This window comes from Gossypium hirsutum, chromosome D13 (assembly GCF_007990345.1).
Source record: "Gossypium hirsutum isolate 1008001.06 chromosome D13, Gossypium_hirsutum_v2.1, whole genome shotgun sequence".
Taxonomy (NCBI): Eukaryota; Viridiplantae; Streptophyta; class Magnoliopsida; order Malvales; family Malvaceae; genus Gossypium; species Gossypium hirsutum.
Window position 1 is genome coordinate 56,978,959 of NC_053449.1, and position 22,653 is coordinate 57,001,611.

The window sequence follows — 22,653 nt, forward strand, 5'->3', positions numbered from 1 at the left end:
AAATGCATAGGTTTTAAAAGTCAATAGATAAATTTAATTTTGAGGATTTAAAATGTTGCACTCTAACTTACTGAGTGTGACGATTTATTTCTTTGAAATAAGTAAATCTCATCGTCCAATTCATTTTACTCAAATTTTCTTTTCAAGGGATCGTATTTTAAAATCTTTTCAAAAATTCGACATTAAGACATTAAACAATTGATTCGGTACCAATTTTGGGCGTTACGAGGGTGCTAACCCTTCCTCGTGCGTAACCGACTCCCAGACCTATTTTCTCAAATCTCGCAGACCTAAAATTTATTTTTAATGGTGAACCGGTCACACCTTAATAAAAGATCGGTAACAACTCCCGTTTTCATCTTCAAAGTCGATTCCCGTTTTTTTCAAAATAAGCAGTGGTTTCGACAATAATATTTGATATTTTAGAAATTTCGAAAATCAACATGAAGAAATTAACCCAACCACAACAACATGATAGATTAACAATCAAATGTATGACAATAACAACAAGAGCTTAGGTTGTCGTGGTACAAATGCAGCGAAACTAAGTCTTGGTTTTGGTGTCACAAATGCAGCTAAATTAAGTGTTGGTTTTGGTGTCTAAAGCCAAGAAGGCGTTGAGATTCATGGGATTCATGTAATTTGTTGAACCATTTAAGATCATGTCAACGATAATTCCATTAGCTCTTTCGGATGGGTGGAATGAATCCCAAAACACATACTCGTTTCGGTTTGAACACAAATTTGATAATTGATTGCATAATCCCAAACCATTATAAGGTCCTTGGCCGCAACAAGCTATCTTTGATGTAGTAAACCCTGAAAAAATACAACATTTAAACATTTAAACCTTACAAGCAAAATCAAGAAATAAAATCTGAAAACCTCTTTTAAATAAGAAAATTTATAATAAAATTCAATTGCACAGAATTCAATTCAATTCAATTAATTTATACAAATATTCTTTAGAAGTGGTATCCAACAATTGAAATAAGGATTTACTTACCATAGGCTCCAGGATTACTGATGAAATCACTGGTTTGTTGCTGTGTGTTAGCAGCAATGAAAATATTTGCACCCAACTGGCTATTCAGTCCATTGACCATTTCCACCAGTTGTGGGTTATATAATGCGGCCGGTTGTTGCAGCTCCGTTGCACATTGACCACTTGGGCTTCTCATTGCTAGTTCAGCCGGAACACACCCTAACGGTCCAGTCCCCGTCACAAGAACCTTTCAGGCTCCTAGATCATACAGTCTCTGCAACATAGTTTGTTTCATCAGGTTATGACAAACACGATGTGATCGAAATTTAAATAATTGAATGTGACAAATTTAAAACAAAGGGAATAAATGTTACCATTAGAAGTTTTCTGTACTCGGAGATGAGATATCTAACATAATCTGGAAGGTTGAATTGGCAAGATCTTGCTGAAAAAGGCACTAAGAAGTAGTTGTTGACGAAATCATTGCCGCCGACAGTGATGAGGACAAGTGCTTCGCTTACAATCCTTTGTGCTTCATCTTTTCCCACAAGGTCAGCCAACTTGTTTTGGTATTCTTCAAAGTATTGGAATTGTTTGAACATTCTTATAATGTTCATCTGCCATTGTTATCATTTATTTCAAGACAGAATTAGTCAAGGTGAATCTCTGTTGCTCAACTCTATTTATTTATTTTATAAATATATATACATACATGGATATGACACGGACATGTCGAATACATACCGACACTCAGAAAGTAGTATAGACATAAACTGTAAAAGGATTTGAGAATGAGAGGATTAAGGAGAAAGAAATTTGAGGACATACAAATTGGATTCCAGTGTCATCGAGGATTCCAATACCAGCAGAAGCAAAGTTGGCACCAACAAGTAGCTTATCTCCCTTCAGTTCTGGACTCAAATATGGTAATGTTGGCTCTGATCCAAGTGCATCACCTGATATACACACACACACACATTAAATCATTTCACTTGACATGATACCATAATATGCTATCTGTTGTTCCAATAGGGTCGGAAGCGTGTAAATTATTGTACTAAAAAATCACACAAAGTTCAATTCCCAGGGAAGAGAGGTGGATCACATGGATCTCTTAAATACCAAGTCTTTCCTTAGACAGAATATCACTTCTATAGTAATTTAATAGCACAATTAAATACTACTATTATACCCTCAAATATTGAAAGAAAAATAGGACAAGAAAGAACACAAGAGTTTTAACGAGGTTCGGTAAATTATACCTACGTTCTCGGGCACTAACACCAGATGATAACTTTACTATCTTCAAAGTATTACAAACAAATAGAATTCCTTAAGAATTCTCAAATGGGAGAAAAGAAAACTAAGAGAGAAAGATTGGTTGGGATGAATTGAAATGAGAAATGAGAAGGCCTATTTATAGTTGAGGTTCAAGGACCAAACAATAAATAGCCCATTATCTCAAGGACCAAAAAAAAAATTATCCCTTGCCACTTTTCCAAAGTTGGTGGTTGTCATTATTGATTGTCTCCCATTAATGTTAACGGCAACCATTATTAATTGTCTTCCATTAATGTTAACAATCTCCACCTTGAAGATTTGATTAGGATAATCACATCTTCACACACTTCCTTCAACTCCCCAAATTCGATAAAGCTATCTTTTGTAGTGCCTACAAATGCGCTCTCGAGCGCCATACACCTGAAGGTGCTCAAATTCTCAGGATGTTAATCAAGTTCAAACAATGATTAAACTTGATTATTGTTACCACCTTGGTCATCATATCTGCGGGATTATCTGCTGTCGGAATCTTCTGAAGTAGAATTTTTCCTTTTTCAAAGACTTCCCGCACAAAGTGATATCTTACGTCGATATGCTTAGTTCTTGAATGATAGACTTGATTTTTCGCTAAATGAATAGCGCTCTGACTGTCACAATATAAACTTATGTGACTTTGAACAACTCCTAAGTCTTTCAACAATCCATTAAGCCAAATAGCCTCCTTAACAGCTTCTGTAACTGCCATATATTCTGCCTCTGTAGTAGACACAGCTACTGTAGACTGTAAGGTAGACTTCCAACTCACTGGGGCTTTCGCAAGAGTAAACAGATACCCCGTAGTTGAACGACGTTTATCTAAATCACCAGCAAAGTCGGAATCAACATATCCAACTACAAACTGACCAAGTGCTTCATCCTGTTCAAAAATTAAACCAACATCTACGGTTTTTCGAAGATACCGTAGAATCCATTTCACAGCTTGCCAATGTCCTTTTCCAGGATCATGCATATACCTGCTCACAACTCCAACAGCTTGTGAAATGTCAGGCCTCGTACACACTATCGCATACATCAAACTCCCAACTGCATTAGCATATGGGACTTTCGCCATATATTCTCTTTCATCTTTAGTCTTCGGAGATAATTGAGCACTAAGTTTCAAATGAGAAGCAAGTGGGGTACTTACATGTTTTGTGTTTTCATTTACACCAAAACATTGTAATACCTTTTTCAGATATTGCTTCTGATTTAAACAGAGCTTGCCTCTCGGTCTATCTCTACTTATCTCCATGCCGAGAATCTTCTTGGCCTCACCTAGATCTTTCATCTCGAACTCTTGATTCAACTGAGCCTTCAGCTTATCTATCTCATTTTGGCTCTTCGAAGCGATTAACATATCATCAACATACAAGAGTAGATAAATGAAAGATCCGTCATGCAGCTTCTGCAAATATACACAATTGTCATATTTGCTTCTTGTGTACTTCTGCCTTCTCATAAAGCTATTAAACCGCTTGTACCACTGCCTCGGGGATTGCTTCAATCCATATAGCAATTTGTTAAGCTTACAAACCCAATTTCTACCACCAGCATCTGTGTATCCTTCGGGCTGAGTCATATGATCTCCTCTTCTAACTCACCATGCAAGAAAGCCATCTTAACATCAAGTTGAGCTAGCTCCAAATTCAACTGTGCTACCAAGGCCAACAAAATTCTAATGGAGGAATGCTTCACAACAGGGGAAAATACATTATTGTAGTCAATTCCCTCCTTCTGAGCGTAGCCTTTAGCTACCAATCTTGCCTTGTAGCGAATATCCTTCTTGCTAGGAGATCCATCTTTCTTTGCGAATACCCACTTGCATCCGATTGCCCTTTTACCTTTCGGTAATTGCGCCAACTCCCAAGTATTGTTCTTCCGGAGAGACTGCATTTCTTCATCCATGGCGCTTTTCCATTTATCACTTTCTAAGCTTTGCATTGCTTCTTGATAAGTGATAGGAATATCATCAACAACGGGAAGGGCGTAGGCCACCATATCAGTAAATCGAGCAGGTTTAAGAATTTCTCTCCGTGGCCTTGCAACTGCAACTGGTTCTGGTGTACTTAGTGGTTCTTGGGTCAGAACCTCTTCAACCTCTAATTCCTCTATTGTGGCTGGAGAATTAGACTTATTAACTGGGCAAATCCCCATCTGCTCAAACTCCACCTATTTTGGAATACACTCCACCTGCTGTGGAGTATTACTCATCTGAATATCTTTATCTGCTATCTTTTTCAATGTGGCAGATTCATCAAAGGTAACATCTCTGCTACAGATCATTTTCTTTGTGCTTAAGCACCAAAGACGAAATCCCTTCACTCCAGAAGTGATTCCCATAAAGAGAGCTTTCTTTGCCCTCGGATCTAACTTTGACTCCTTCACATGGTAATATGCAGTGGTTCCAAACACATGTAAGGAATCATAATCTGTAGCCGATTTTCCAGACCATACCTCCATAGGAGTTTTTCTTTCTAATGCAGATGATGGCAAACGATTAACAAGATGGCCAGCGTATGTTACAGCCTCAGCCCAAAATTGCTTGCCCAACCCAGCATTGGACAACATACATCGAACTTTCCCCAGCAATGTTCGATTCATACGCTCTGCCAATCCATTCTGCTGTGGTGTATCCCTAACTGTGAAGTGTCGAACAATACCATACTCTTGGCACACATCGAAGAACGGATCACTTTTATATTCCCCTCCATTGTCCGTCCTAAGCCGCTTGATTTTCTTGCCAGTCTGGTTTTCGATCATAGTTTTCCATTTAAGAAAAACTCTAAGCACTTCATCCTTAGTTCTCATGGTATACACCCAAACTCTTCTGGAAAAGTCATCAACAAAAGTAACAAAGTAGTGTTTTCCTCCCAATGAAGGTGTCTTGGAAGGCTCCCACACATCTGAGTGAACATATTCCAAAATACCTTTTGTATTATGGATAGCAGTACCGAATTTCACTCTCTTTTGCTTTCCCAGAACACAATGCTCGCAAAATTTTAATTTGTAAGCCTTTGCACCTTTCAACAATCCTTGCTTTGCCAGAATTTGTAAGGATTTTTCGCTGGCATGTCCCAACTTCATATGCCACAACTGTATTGAGTCCAATTCTTTGTTGCCGGAAGCTGTAGCGACTGCTCCAATAACTGTACTACCTTGGTAGTAATACAAGTTATTTTTCTTGATGCCCTTCAATATCACAAGTGCGCCAGATGTCACTTTCAAAACCCCATCTCTCATAGTAACAACTGAACCATTGGATTCCAAGGCTCTCAATGAGATGAGATTTTTCTTCAAACTGGGCACGTACCGAACATCAGTCAGAACTCTGATTGATCCATCTTTATTCTTTAATTGGATTGAACCTATCCCAACAGTTTTACAGGCATTGTCATTGCCCATATAAACAACTCCTCCATTTAGTTCTACTAAATCAGAGAACCACTCCCGGTTAGGGGACATATGATAGGTACAACCCGAATCCAATATCCACTCATCTGAATGGAACGACGATGATGATGCAACCAGTGATAGTTCAGAGTCACTAGTATCATGCTTAGCAACACAAGCATCTACAGCAGCTTTTCCCTTATTCTTCAGCTTTGGACAATTTTTCTTCCAGTGGCCTTTCTCATGACAAAAAGTACATTCATCTTTCCCGAGTCTGGACTTTGACTTTGATCTCTCCTTTTGAGTTTTCTTCCGAGTGTATGAACGACCTCGGACTACTAAAGCTTCTGTATCTCTGATTGAGTTTTTCTGTTTGTCCTTCTTTCTCTGTTCATAACTATATAAGGCCGCACAGACTTCGCTCAGAGATATATCACTCCTGCCATGAAGTAGAGTAGTTTCTAGGAACTCAAACTCCTCAGGAAGTGACCCCAACAGCATCAAAGCCAAATCTTCATCTTTGAATGTCTCATCCATATTCAGCAAATCAGTGACTAACTGATTAAATTTGGTGATGTGATCATTCATTGTGGTACTTGGGACGTATGTGAAGCGAAACAGTCTTTTCTTCAAGTGGAGCTTATTTTGACTGTTTTTCTTCAAAAAATTTTCTTCAAGTGCCACCCACAACTTATTTGCAGAAGTCTCCTTTGAAAAAGCATACCTCTGCTCTCGAGAAATGCATGATCAAATTGTGCCACATGCCAACCGATTGATCGCCTTCCAATCTTTCTCCTGTACATCATCTGGTTTCTCTTCATCAATGGCAATGTCTAGACCCTGCTGAAAAAGGGCATCTAGAACCTCACTTTGCCATATACCAAAATGGCCCGTGCCATCAAAGATCTCCACGGCCAATCTTGCATTTGCAATTGTCGGTCTTGTCCACATGGACGATGTTGAAGCTCCTACACCGACCGTTTTCTCCATAATCTTTCAATATACCTAAGGAAATCTTTTCTGATGTGGAAGATCAGTTTAAACTGCAACCACAGAGCATACTACGATTAACCTTCGGCTCTTGATACCACTTGTTGTTCCAATAGGGTCGGAAGCGTGTAAATTATTGTACTAAAAAATCACACAAAGTTCAATTCCCAGGGAAGAGAGGTGGATCACATGGATCTCTTAAATACCAAGTCTTTCCTTAGACAGAATATCCCTTCTATAGTAATTTAATAGCACAATTAAATACTACTATTATACCCTCAAATATTGAAAGAAAAATAGGACAAGAAAGAACACAAGAGTTTTAACGAGGTTCGGTAAATTATACCTACGTCATCGGGCACTAACACCAGATGATAACTTTACTATCTTCAAAGTATTACAAACAAATAGAATTCCTTAAGAATTCTCAAATGGGAGAAAAAGAAAACTAAGAGAGAAAGATTGGTTGGGATGAATTGAAATGAGAAATGAGAAGGCCTATTTATAGTTGAGGTTCAAGGACCAAACAATAAATAGCCCATTATCTCAAGGACCAAAAAAAAATTATCCCTTGCCACTTTTCCAAAGTTGGTGGTTGTCATTATTGATTGTCTCCCATTAATGTTAATGGCAACCATTATTAATTGTCTTCCATTAATGTTAACACTATCCAGATTCGGATAGGATATGAATGAATATAAATACTTTTAAGAAGAATGAAAAACCCAAGTAGCATAAAACTAGAACAAGGGAGTGCAGAAAAAGAAGAGAAGGGTTAAGTACTGATGAAATCAGGAATGTTTTTGCCATTGGAGAAACGGCCTGTGGGATGACGACTAGGAGTGTCAATGCCATACGGAGGTGAGTCAGCTCGAGCAGTGGTGGCAAGGTAATTGTTATTGCCATTATCAACCAGTGAATCACCAAATACGAAAAAAGCCCTGGCGGCTGCTTCAACTTGAGTGCTTGAAATTGCCATCAAAACCCCTAAAACCAACCATGGAACAACAACTGAACTTTCCATTGAATTGGAAAACCAGAAGCAGAATAAAACTCACTAAGATAGTCGTTTATTGGAGACTTTGTCTTAGTATGTGAATTTCAAAGAATAGGCATTGCTTATTTATAGGTAGGTCTTAGCATGTACATTACAAGTTGTGTTTGCATTCCATTATTTTTATTTCTTAAAAATAAAATAAAATAAAATTACAGTTTTCGAAAAACAATTGCAGAAGATAAATTTTAAATTTTATTAAATATTATATTTTAAAAATAATTGCATGAAATCTTTTGAGTCTTGCAAATGGTCTATGAATTAGGTTTATCACAATAAAATTTTTTATTTTCATGCCGATTTGTATAGAATAATGGTTAAACTTTTTATTCAACACTTGTTTAATACTGATATAATCCGGATTACCCTTTAAACTTTTGCTTTTCCAAACATTGATTGGCCACTTTTTGAACTACTTTATATGTATAATCATATGGCATAATAAAAATAGTTTTCAATGAGATATTCATTATTCAAGATAGAAAAATTTGAAGCGGACCCAAGAAGGAAAATAGAAAACATGGCATACGCATGTGATTTATATAAATTTAATACTATTAATTGAAATTCCAATCAATCCACTTCTTGGTGCTTATGGCAATTTTCTAGCCGCATATGAGACAATTGAGAAAGAGCTTCTAACCCTATTCAACTAATTAATATTATTTCATACTTTCCTTTATTCATTTTAAGATAGTTTTTTGGATTAATCAAAATATTATTTATATAATCATAACATTGTATTAAATATAAAATGTAAGTGAAAATGTGAACTCAATGTATTATTTTGATGGTCAGATTGTTCATCGCTCCAGGTACAATTTGAGTCCAAGTTGTGTGATTGTTAGGGTTTAGTCCTACCTTTGTAATTCACTAAAAGATATGTAAGTGAAAATGTGAACGTTAAGCTATGCTTTTTAATTGTAAAATGAGTCTTTTGTTTATTTTTAGTGTTTTCAAGTTATTTTTTGTATTTTTATATGCTTTTTATCTAATAATTTTTCACAATGTATTATGTAGGTATTGGAGTGAACTCGAGTAAAACAAAACAGATACCAAAATAGTGGAGCAAGGGAAAAGCTGAAAAATAGAAGAGCGGAAATGCCCTCTCGAAGCGGCGGCGTGGGATATTGGCGCCGCAGCCTGGCCCCGAAATTCTGCTTTTATTTTATGTTTTGTTTTAAGGGGGTAGAGGGGTCTTTTCAGTTTGCTCGTGAAATTGCCTAAAAAGGCCTTGTATAAAGCAATACTTTTGGAGAATTATTTAACTATCAATTTGCTTGTGGATTGGAGTAACTCATTGGGGATTTATTTAATATTTAATTTTCATATTTTTATGTTGCTTGCAAATCAAAATGAGTTAAATTATTTATGTGGTTGGAGATCTATAGGTTAATGGTTTACTAATCGAAATAGGATTAAAATATAATTTTAGAAAAGATGGCTACAATTTAATTCTTTTGATTGTGTATGTGTTGTTAATTCTGGGTAATAGATAAGTTAGCGAAAATTTTATAGGAAAGTGGGTTGAGAGTCAACCACCTGCGCTACACTAATGATTTAGTAAGAGGTTACGAAAGATTGGTTCAAGTAACAACCTCCAAATGACGACCATGATAGCCAATTGCGACCACTTGGAAGGCTTCAGGGAAGGTGCAATAGTGACACTTGTGCTTTTCAAGCACTTTGCCTAAATTTGAAGGTACATTTGTGTCATTGACTCTAAATTAGGATTAATTCGACATAAATTATTAATTGCCATTAGTCGAAGGTGATTCTTAACCACTACATCTGTGAATTGAGGTTGAATAAGTAAAATAATATATATTTTTATTTCATTTACTGCCCTTACATTTATTGTACAGGCTCTTCGTATTTACTTGTTTTATTGTCTTTTAACTTATATTAGTAAAGTAGTTAGTTAGTGAGTCGAGTCAATTATGTGAAGTCATTCACACACTTTTTTTTTTGTGGATTTGTTCTTTGAAACACTTCCTAATAAATATATTTCATTGTAATTATTTCTTGACAACAATATTACATTTGTAGTTATCGGGTGTATAATAAGCACTACTTTGAGGCTTTAATTGAATTATTTTTAATTGAATTTTTATATTCTATTCATCACCAATCAATCAACAACGGGATCTTTATCAAATTCGTCTTGTGTCTAGCTTCGATATCAATCGTAAATGTTGAGTTGTTGGTTCTATTGTTATTTGAGATACAACTAAAGAAACAATTGAAATCTAGAAATATAAAGCAAAGAACATAACCAAGCATTTATATAGTTCGAATCCAATCTTATATCTGCAAGGCGTTAATAGAATAATTCACTATAATCTCAACTGTACAAGAAATGATTTAAGCTTAACATTCTCACACTCATTGCAGCCTCACCCCATATAATTACAAAGATTCAACCTCCCTATTAAAATTTTTCCAGCTTAGCTGCAAATTGATAGAAAACAGTCTCATGAATGTTTCCCACAATGAACAGATTTGAGTTGTCTAATTCGTAAACAATTTTTTTATTATATAGGTTTTTGTGAACTTGTGAACCAGAGTTGTCCATTGAAATTTTGCTCGCAATTGCACTCCGAGATCTTTTACCATTGAACTTTTTCAATCACATATCTCTTTGAACAAAGCAAGTAAAGTTGTCATTGTTTGACAACATATTTTCCTTAAAAAGCACAAAATAAGCATAATCATCGAATCAAAATAAGCCAACTGCACTGACTTAATTGCAAAGTTGTTGCAACTAGCAGCATTAACATAAACAAAAACTGACAGTTTTATTTATCACTCTTGATGCATTAAACAAAAAAAGTAACTTAATATTAGTCCTTAATCTAAAGGATTTTTATCCAAAAACTATTGATCACCCTTACAGACATTGACATTTTGACCTAGAATAAGAGTAATTTTTATATCATGGTATCATATTGATACAACTTAATTATTTATATTTTATAAATTTTTAATATGTTGAATTCTTTTGATTCTCTTAGTAATTAAGGTTTGTTTACTCATACAACTCATTCGAGTTTGAATCTTCGGAGAGTAATGGTAGACTTTTATTTGGGTAACTCCCTTTAAATATAGTGTGTGGTGTGGACATATCCCTACTATGAGTGTGCGAATACATTACCAAATGAATAAATAAAATTTTAATATGTTTTAATTATTTTCTAACTAAGCCATTCAAATTATAGGTTTATGTTTTATCGAGGGTTGAAAATGGTGACTTTCTTTCTTTTTTGTAATGACTTTCTTCTCCTTCTCCTCATTATTATTATAAAAAATTATTTCATACATCAAAACTTTTTCAATTTTACAAGTGGGCTGAGAGTTTGATAAGTGTGCTATAGGATGTAGTAAAAAAATTTTAAAAATTACATAAATAAATGTAACACTTGTCACACTCTCAAGTCACTTATGTAGTCAAAAAAACTCCACGAACCATGTATCAAATAATTACCCTATTATTATATTATATATGTTATATTGTTGATGTAAAAATTTATGTGTTTATAATGAACCATATAATAATACTAGGGGTGATATCGGTTCGATTCGATCAGATTTTTAGAACTTTTTGAATTGTTCATAATAATTCGATTTGGATCAAATTTTTTTCTCAATTTTGAAGTTTAAAATTTATTTTGACAAAATAAATTTTATTTTATGGCTTTTGAATATTGTTGAACAAAATTTTAAAATATTTTTCATAAATATTTTTAAAAACAGTAATTTTTGAAGAAATTTTATATTATTTTAACTTTTTTAAATATAAAATATTTATTTTTATATAATAATAAAAAAATTATATATGAAGTAAAAATAGAATTGTTTTGATTTCGGGTAGCCACGATTTTAAAACTTACATTCTATAAACCGTCAAAATATTTTAATTTGAGTCGATTCCGCCTTAAATAACTTCATTAATAAACCTTAAAAGATAAATATTTTTAATCATACCTTTTATATGACACTTTCTATACATAAACATTGATGTGTTACTCTTTTCACTTAGTGGTCCAAAAATCTTTATTAGAAGTAAATTTTTTTATAGGATGCTCCATTTTGAGCATTGCACGTTATGTTAAGATGTTCTATTTATAATAGTGGACCTATCATTTCATACTCAATAAAAATATGCAAGCATTACTTAGCTGGAAATATAGATCAAACTAACCACTTCTACCAAAGTTTTCATCCTAATTTAAACTATTATTATTACTCCTCAAACCTGTCTTTTAGGCTCTTCAATTCAACTATATTCACATCCCTACAAACGTAACTATTAAATTGTCTTGGTTTATATTACAACTTCCCACGTTAAAAATATATATAAGTACTTTTAAGTCACACCACATGTGTAGATAGAAACATTCACAAAAGTCAATTCGATTCGATTCAAAAAATTCGATAAAAGATTCAAATTTTGAATTAAATAGTTCGAGTTATTCGGATCAACTTGAATAAAAAATCAAAATTACCGGTTTAACTCGAATATGAATTACACAATTCAAGTTATCTGAAAATCTGAATAATAAAAGGTGAAATTATGTTGTTTTAATAAATGTTTATCAATTAAGTTAAAAGGCAAAATCATTATATTGTTTATGTAGTTAAATAATCTTGTACTTATGTAAATGTAATATTGAGTATAAATAATAAGATTTGTTAATTTGACTTAATTTGACTCGATTCGAAAAAAATTCAAATTGAGTTCGATTGTTAAAATAAGATTCGTCAACTCAATTAAGTCGAAATATTTTTACTCGATTCGACTCAACTTGATCAAATGCTCACCATTGTAGTTCTCAATAGGGATGCTCGAGGGGTGAATTCTATTCCGCTTAAAATTTAGATCTGTTTCGGTGGTTTCGAATAACGCATTTTCACTTCTTTCAACAAAATTGAAGGTGCCAGACAATACCAAAACTTTAGAACTTTAGAAGAAACCCAGTTTGTAAGAGTGAAGACTGAAGAAACGTTTTTAAAAAAATATACGGTAGAAAGAGAGTCCATTTTAAAGTTAAGAAGTAGCGGTGAAAGAAAACTTAGAACAAAAAAAATATTGGTGTGTTTCTATTTTGGTCATCGAATTATAAAAATTTTCAATTTCATCGTGAACGTTATCATTTGTATTATTTTGGTCACTCCTCATTAAATTGTTTATAGAAATGGTGAGGTGACTTTTTTTTACTTGGTATAATAATATATTTAATCTTCAACACTTACATATTCTATTAAATTAACCCTAATTTTAAATAATTCAACAAATTTAACTCTTTACATTTATAGATTCAATCAATTTAGTCCTCAAACACATTATCATGCATCTAACCCCCACTCCCATTTTGCATTCATTCTTCTTCTCTTTTCTCTAAATTGGGAAAAAAAAACCTAATTATGAATCTGCTTTTCTCAAAGTAGTTTTTAAAAACTCAAAGCATTTTCAGTTTCATCTTAAAAAAACATGGCTGTCACTTCTTCTTCAATTTATTGACTTCTCGGCTTTGCAACTCCAAGAAGAAGCCATGCTCTGATCGTTCTGCCAACACTCTCGAACTGGGCCATTTTGTACCTACCACCAACACTGTCGCTGCATCTTTGGGTTTTTAATTTTGGTGCTACTATATATATATATATTGAGAATTTGGTTAGATTTGTTGAGAATTAAAATAACAATTTTTTTGGGGTGTAATTTATATGGAGGATGGTATGATTTTTACTTATAAATCTTAATGCACAGAGAAGCTTGTTAAGTTCTCTATAGTGGAATTGTGGGATTTGTTGCATTGGTCTTTAGCTTTAGAGGAATGGTAAAGAAAATGGTTTTAATAGTCACCAAGTAATCCAAAGTTGTCAAATTCATGCTAGAGCTAGGCTTATCCACGTATGAGAACTAAATTGAAAGAAATTGTAAATGTCAATGATTAAATTTGTTAAATTATTTAAATTTAGAGTTGATTTAATAAAATATACAAGTGTTGATAACTGAAGTAAACCATTTTCACTAACAATTTAACGGGATGACCAAAACAAAAATAAATAATAATATTAGTGATGAAATTGAATTTTTTTATAATTTAGTGACCAAAATAATAAAATAGGTGGGGGCAACCATTTTACTCTTACAACTACAAGACTTTCAATGATTTGTTGGGTTTGAAAATTATAGGACCTAACGAACAACATTAACTTAATAAATTCTGCCTAAACCAAAAATAAATAAATTGATAATAAATAAAATATATTATAAAATTATTTATATAAAACATCAATTAGTTTTCGACTTTTAATATGATGCAATGACGTATAGTAACTATAATCAAACCAATAATTCGTGATATTATATATGATTAACGAGTATGATTTAATATCTGTAAACATTTTTCTTATATTATATATTTTTTAAACTATTGAAAAAATGAAAATGATACATCAAATTATAGCAATATCAATACACATCGATACCAATAGCAAAACAGGACGTTTGTTGATATGGTATTAATTACCTTAATTAAAATGTGCTAAAATCTTGATATCAATATATACCCACACCACACACGCACTCACTATATCCAATTGGAGCTTCCCAAATAAAGGATTTATCATTTCTTCCCCGATGATTAGAAATCGGGTGAGTTTTATAATTAAACCAAATCAATTAAGGGTTTATTTATTTAAACAAAATAAAGTAAATTATATTCAATTCTCTTAATATTTTAATTACCCCAATTTGGGGAAAAAAATATTATAAACAATCATTTTCTTAACTTTCCACTGTTTAACCAAATAAAGATAGTGAAAAATCTTTCACATTCATTTCTTTTATTAATTTTAACTATTCAAACAGAATGCCAACAACCTAATGCCAAGAGTATTATGCTGTTAGATTAAATCTTAAACAATTCCATTCCCCATCCCCAATTATATATTTTAAAAAAAAACTATTCAAACAAAATAAACATATATCACTTCTTCTTTTTAACCTTCTCTTATTTTCCTTTACCATTATTTACCCAAAAACAGTCTAAATATATATAAGCAGCTACTTATCAGTTATCACTTAATATTAAAAAAAATATTTATTTTTGTTCTTTTAGCATTATCCTTTGAACACTTTAATTTTAAAATTTTAAAAATTATTATTTATCAAAAAATCTAATTATATTCTACACCAAACAAATTTTAGTACTTATTTAATTTATGGTATTCAATGAAACCAAGCCCTAATTAAAGTTGGGCTTTGCCAAATGGGCAAATACCCAAAATATGCAAAAGGTTCACATAACCCAATTTCCTAAGACACCGAATTAGACTCGGGCCAAAATGGGGCTCCATGCCAAGTCTTAAACAAAATAGAAGTGGAGAAAAGGAAATATATTCCTAGTGGTAAGAATAGCTGATGAACATCTCCAAGCTAGTATCATTCAAGAATAACTTATGATGTTAAACTAATTATAAGATTACCCTAAACCCTTGAATCTAGTCACATAATGGTGCTAAGGTTCATTTGATTGGTGTACTTGCTTGAACCAATCATCTTCTGTTGAACAAGCAGCCTATTAGGCCTCCCTTAACGTTTGGGTTTAGGGTACAGGTCCGATTCTATTGTGCAGAGCCCCATTCCTTTGTAAGCTGCTTGTCCACAGCAATCTAAATTCCATGTAACAAAATTTACCCCAAACATCATGTTCCTGTGACCTTTCGCTCCAAAAGGAAAGATTTTTACTTCAAATCTCATGAGCTAGTCGGGCATGTGATTTCCACCGTGGATAAACTATGGTTATTGTTATATCCCTCCATATCTAGATATGCAAAAACTTCAATTTTAAATTTTTTTTTTGTTATAGTAGAAAAATTAAAATTTTAAAATTTAGTCAGATTGTGATTTTTATAGTAATAATTTTTTCTCGAAAATTACACATGCTTTGTGTGAGACAATTCCTTGACGTTTCCGACTTTCAACCGAACATCCTTCTTCGTGATTCTCATACCACGAATCGTTTTGAATGTGAGCTTGAACAATCACGAATCAAACACAAAATTAAAAAAAAATTATTACTTTCAGTAGTAAAGTAAATCTCTCTCTCTCTATAGAAATCGATAGAATTGTTATTCCAAAAAAAATTATTTTTAGAAAATAAATTCTCACTCTTTTCGAGCAAAATAATAATATCTAAAAGTTGTATATAACTTGTGTGTGTTTTGTTTTTTAGCCCTACTAATGTCATTTATTTATAGGGAGAGACAGAAAAATGTTGGTTGAATAGTATAATACAAATAATACTTATATAATAGAAAAATTAGTATCATAGTTCAACTAGTAGAGGGGGGCGATACACCCTAGCTAAATATATACTAGGTTTGCCACGCCTCATATGTATTATGAGAGATTTTGGATCTCTCCTTATTGGGTCCAATTATATGTGATTCCTAAACTTTTAACCCAACATTTTATAAATTAATTCAACTTCATACATGTTTTTCTATTTCTCAAATAAATATTATTTATTAATTTAATTTAATTAATAATCCAATTAAATAATTTTCTCAACTCATTTCTAATTCTGTTAAAACTATGATAACTTTACCGTAAAAGAATTTATAAGAAAATATATTTAATTCTCATATTCAATGGATTCACAATAACCAATTAATTTAATTCTATTCTTGAAGTTCAATTATTTAATTAAATAATAATTCGAAAAACTTAAATTAATTCTCGGGCTATTTCCAAACTTTGTAAGAAACCACGTCCATTTTCAAATGTAACTCATTTCTCCAATGTTATCATTTCTATCTAATTTTACACATTTAATTCTATATACAATTTATTTTTTATTTTAACAAATTAACGAAAAAATCGTATAAACATAAATAATTAAAATTCAAATAATTTATGTACAAGCTCAATTTTGCCCGGGCCCATACCAGCAAAACAGATACACCAGGTCCAACTAACCCAATTACAACCCAAAATAATAACCAGCCCAATAACTTGGCCCAAACCCGAAACCCATCACAGCCCAAATACCCAAAAACACAAATCAGAAAAAATTTACCCTAACCCTAGGTGCGCCGCACCTAGGGCCTTCGTCCCTCTGCCTCTTCTGACCAGCGCCGTCTGCAGGCTGCCACCGCCACTGTCCCATCGTCCTGCTCGCGCCGCCTGCCATCTGCAAAAGAGAGAAACGAACAAGACAGAAGCAATGACAAGAAGGCTTTAAAAAGCCAAAACAAATGTAAAAAAAGGGGGGGACTTTTGTTTTTTTGAAATCGGTATACAAACAGATTGAAACCTTTGTAACGGGGGGGTTTTGATTTTCTTTTCCTTTCCTCTTTGTAACATTTTTCAGAAATAAGAAACACAAAAAAAATCAAAGGTGATTTCTGGCTCTTTTTGTTTTCGTTTTTACATATCCTTACCCCTTTTATTTTTTATTTTTTATTTTTATTTTTATTTTTTTGTTCATTTATTTATATACGTATAATATATATAACAAAAAAAAAGAAAAAAATTACCTTTTTTGAAGTTTCCGGATTCTGGGCTGAGGGAGAGGGAGAGAGATTTGAGAGGAAAATTTTTGGCTTTTCTGGAGAAGAAGAGAAAAAATGAAAATTTAAAAAAAAATTTGGTTTTTATAAAGAGAACAAAACGACGCCGTTTTAGGTCTCCCCTTTTTTGACCCGCGCGGTGACCCGACCCAGGGAAGGATCCGCGTTTTACTTTTAGGGGATATTTGCGCCATAGATCCCCCTTCCTTTGTGGTGTGTTCGATGCGATCCTTTTTATTTTTTCGATTTTGGCCACGAATTTCGTGTCTGTTTCAATTTGATCCGTGAACCCTGTGCATACGCTGCACTGTAACGGCACCGTTTAACCAACGCGGGGAAATTTCCTTTCAAGTCCCCTTCCTGTCGCGCTTCGCGATTTAATCCATTTCTTATTTTTGATTTTGCCCCTTAAGATTTTGTTTATTTTCAATTTAATCTTTTTTGTTTTAGCTATTTTACTGTTAAATTAACTATCTTTAATCTTGTTACTACTACTATATTATACCATTAGCCTTATATTATTATTGTTATATTATTATTTTTGCTTATTTAAATTTAAATATACTTGTCCTATTATTATTACTATTATAACTATTTATATACATATCTTATTATATATCTTTATATCTTATTATGTATATATATCTATATCTCTTCTTAAATATTTTTTAGCTTATATATATACATTCGTTTTACTATATATATATATATGTCTAGCTCCATTATACATTTATATATATACGCCTATAAGCTTTTATTTTATTTTATTTATTTCATATATATACATACATACATGCATATATATACACACATTATAATTTTATTCATTACTATTGTTTCATTTGGTGTCAATTTATTTATGTATTTATTTATATGCTCATTATTATTATTTACTTAAAGTACTTTAATTTTATTTGTTTATTTACTTTTATTTGTTGATTTCTTTTTATTATATTTGCCATCTATTTATTTATCTTTTCTTATTTTGCTTGTATTATTTTATTTGCATTATCATCATTATTATTATTTTACATTCATTTTTTACTCGGATTTTATCCAAAAACGGAAAATTTCAAAATAAAAATAACACTCGATATTTGAGATCTTCGAGAGAATCGAGCCCTAACGTATTGGATTCTGATTTTCTTCGTTGAATCAAAATAATCGAGGTTACTCTTTTATAAAAAAACATAAAAAGCTCATCATTGAGAATTCAATACGTCGTGTCCTAATGCATTGGATGTGACACGTTGATTTCTTAAGATGAAGATTTTTTAAAATAAATGCAATATTCAATGTTTAATATTTTGAGAAATTGTGCCTTAACGTATTGGGTTGTGATTTCTTCATTTGATTTAAACAAATTGAATATTCTTTTAAACTGTATTACACGAATCTTTTCAAACTCAAGTTTTAAACGATATCGGGAATTAAAAAAGGATCATGTCCTAACTTACTAGTTGTGATCCCTTTTTTAATCCAAGATAGTTAAATTTCTTTTAAATAAGCATTTTTCATTCGCGTATCGGGAATTTGAAACATTGTATTCTAACTTACTGGATATGATTTTTTTTCTCGATTAACGTGAAGTATGCTTCTTTTCCCAAATTTTTACTTAATACAAAGATCGTATTTTTAATTTTTCCAAGTTCTCGATTTTCGACATCAAGACATTAACTAATCAGCTAGGTACCAATTTCTGGGCGTTACGAGGGTGCTAATCCTTCCTCGTACGTAACCGACTCTCGAGCCCATTTTTTTGAATTTCGTGGACCCAACTTGTTGTTTTAATAAAATCAAACCGTTTATTAAAAACAACCCCTTTTCGAGGTGATCCAATCACACCTCATAAAAAAAAGGATTGGTGGCGACTCCCGTTTCTTTTTTTTTTTCAAAACCCAAGTCGACCCCGTTTTCATCCAAAAAATGGTGTCAACAATTTATAATTAAGTTCCAGCTATATCATGGGGCTTTTGGTGTCTCGAGCTTTCTCAAATTGCTTTTAACATTAAAAGCCTAGCGAGCATCTAGTACGGAAAGATAATTACATACATTGTTTAAGTTAATGCACCAGCCAACCATCTCTCATTTTCAAGTTGCAATCACTTAGCAATCTACACTTGATTTATAAGCATATATAGATTAGGCTGGTTCTCCAATTATTCAAAGATACCATCTACCATAAGTTTTCAGGGGTGAAATTAGAGGCTAGCCGAGGCGTGGCCCCTAAAATGAAAAATTTTTTAAATTTTAAATTAGTAAAAGTAGAATTGTATTTTGGTCCCTCTAAAAATATAAAAATTTTATTTAATCATTTAAAACTTATGAAAGTATAGATTATTAAAATGATAAATTTATATTTTTACTACCATAAAATTCATAATTTAATTTTGACCCCTAAAAGAAATTTTATTTTCGTCCCTGATAAGCTTCTGAATACAATGGGTGGATTAAGAGTAGAGGCAACGGAGTCCACAACTATTGAGCTAATTTGGTTGTGTTCTCAGCCTATAACTCTATTTTGTGAGTGCTATTTAGTACGCATTTCATGTTCAAACAAAACATATCCAAATTGATTACCATTACCACCTAGAAAGGATTGTTAGTCACTCGTTTTTTTGCCAAGGCCTTACCATTATATTACTTATTTTTTTAATAATAAAACTTGTAAAACTTTCTATTTGGTACATAGTGTACAGACCCAATTTTACCCGGGCCTAGTGCCAAAAATATTAACCCGGGGCCCAATTACAAAAACAAATACCTAATAGCCCAAGGCCTAAAATCTAAAACGGCCCATTGGGGCCCAAAAATTAAACAGCACAGCGAACCCTAGGGTTCCCTGCCCTTGCCCGCGCCGCTGCTCCCATGTGCATTGTCAGCACGCCCACCGCCCGAGGTCTTCTCTTCTGGTACGGCCTTGCACCAATGCAGCAAGTTGACTTTGCCCGAACCTGCAACACAAGAAAACAGCAAGGACAAACAGAGCAAAAAAAGCAACAAAGAAGAAACAAGAAAAAAGAAACAGATAGGACCTTGTAGTTTCAGCTATAAAGCCATTTCTCTAAAACGATTGTAAAGGGGGGATTTTGGTAAAAAAAAACACATTAGCATAAAGAAATAAAAGCAAAAAAAAAGATTCAAGGTTTTTTTTATATTAGATTCGCACTTCTTTTTTTTATTTTTTTATTTTTTTTGTACATTAAATAGAGAATAAAGGAAAGGGAAAAGAGATTACCCGAATTACCCCGTCGTTCCACCGTCTTGGGCTTCGCCGGATTGGTGTTGAAAGGAGGGGCTAAGGGCTTTCTTCTTCTTTTTTAGGGTCGAAAATCCATACCTTCAGGTTCATTTTGGAACACGGCCAAAGAGGGCCTTCTCACGCCGCATCGGCCTTTGGCCGCGGTGGTCACACGGCAAAGCGCCGTTGAGACAAGCGCCAGAGTTCAGAGAACCAAAGAGGGATGGGGAAGCTCCCTCTCTTTCTTTTTTTTATTCTTGCGGCTGTAAATGAAATTTAGGGTTTTTTTAGTTAGTTTTTATAGCATTTAAAACGGCGCCGTTTTGCCTATAGCCCACATGCACGACCCGACCCGCCAGGAGGGGATCTGCGTCTTTTCCCTTAGGGGATATTTACGCAATAGGTCCCTTCCCTTTTTGTGGCGTTTGCAATCAGGTCTTCCCCTTTTTACATCTTGGCCAAGGCATTTTAAAACAGTTTCAGTTGGGTCCGGCACAAAACGACGCGCATAGGAGTGGGGTTATTGCGCAATCAGTCCTCCAGCCTTTAAGTGCCTCGTATTTCAGCCCCCGAATCATTTTTATTTATTTGCGATTCGACCCCAAATTTTAGTTTAGTTTTCAATTTAATCCTTTATTTGTTATTTTAGTTATTTTATCATTAAATTAATTATTTTAATATTATTATTACTATTATATTACATTATTATTATCATCATTATTTTTATTTACTCATTTATGCCATTTAATTTTAAATTTAATTACATATATACATACATACATTTTATAATCTATATAGACATAGATATGTACATATTTATATAGCTCATGTATGCACCCTTATATATATATATATATTAGTTTATGATTTGTTTACATATCTGTATATATATATATCCGTATTTTCATTTTCACACACACATTAATACATACTCATATATATATATATACTTTTTATACTTTATAATTTTAATATACATACCTATACATCTTTTAGGCTTTTACAATTTTATCCATTTTCTTTATTCAATTATTCATTTACATTTTTATTATTATTCTAAAGGAATGTTTCAACTTTATTTGCTTATATTTGCTATTTTGCATGTTATTAATATGTCCCTTTTTATTCATTCATTCTTATTATTGTTGCTTGTATTATTTTTTATACTATCGCATCCAATATTATTTTATACGCATATTAACCTCGTGTTTCATCTCTACTATTTTGAGCTAGATTAATTTATCTCGATGTATAAATTTTGACTTTCAAATAAGCAAAATCTCGTGTTTAGATTTGAGAAAGTCGTACCCTAACTTCCTAGGTTTCGATTTTTCCAATATATCTAAACACACGAATGTTTTCAAACCTAAGCTTTAAACAACCTCGAAAATTAAGAAAAGTTAAGTCTTAACTTATTGGGCCTGATCCCTTTTTTCTGAAATTCGAGATAACTAAATATCTTTTAAATAAGCAAATTTTTGGCATTCATTCGCGTATCGGGAATTTGAGACATTGTGTCCTAACTTACTGGATATGATTCTCTTTCTCGAATAACGTGAAACATGCCCTTTTGCTAAAAAATTTTAATGTTTTAATACAAGGATCGTATTTTTAAAATTTTCCAAAGTTCTCAATTTTCGACATTAAGACATTAAGAAATCAACTAGGTACCAATTTTGGGCGTATCGAGGGTGTTAATCCTTCCTCGTGCGTAACCGACTCCCGAACCCGTTTTCTGAATTTCGTGGACCAAAATCGTTGTTTTAATAAAATCAAACTGTTTATTAAAACAACCACTTTTCGAGGTGATCCAATTACACCTATTTAAAAAGGATTGGTGGCGACTCCCGTTTTTTTCGTTTTCGTCAAAACCTAAGTCGACCCCGTTTTCATCCAAAAAATGATGTCAACAGCTTGGCGACTCCACTGGGGAACTTTTTTTAAAAAATAAGTGAGTCAAGCCACGAGTTGATTATCTTTTGTCTTTTTGTCGAAAGATATAAATATACGATCCTTTCATTGCATTTCATTTGTTTTGAGTTATAGTTTTCATCATGTTTTGTATTTTAAATTTTGCTGCATTGCATTGCATGA

The 22,653-nt window shown here is 32.7% G+C and overlaps 1 long non-coding RNA gene and 1 pseudogene across 1 annotated transcript; both read right to left on the bottom strand.

Moving 5' to 3' along the window:
* Positions 1-477: 477 nt before the first annotated feature.
* On the bottom strand, positions 478-7,709 carry LOC107940007 (GDSL esterase/lipase At5g18430-like; annotated as a pseudogene).
* Positions 7,710-19,869: 12,160 nt separating this feature from the next.
* On the bottom strand, positions 19,870-20,806 carry LOC121225156 (uncharacterized). Its single transcript, XR_005923074.1, has 2 exons — positions 20,557-20,806; positions 19,870-20,272 (listed from the first exon to the last, which is right to left on the bottom strand). It is a non-coding gene; the product is annotated as an uncharacterized lncRNA (long non-coding RNA).
* Between the last annotated feature and the right edge of the window lie 1,847 nt (positions 20,807-22,653).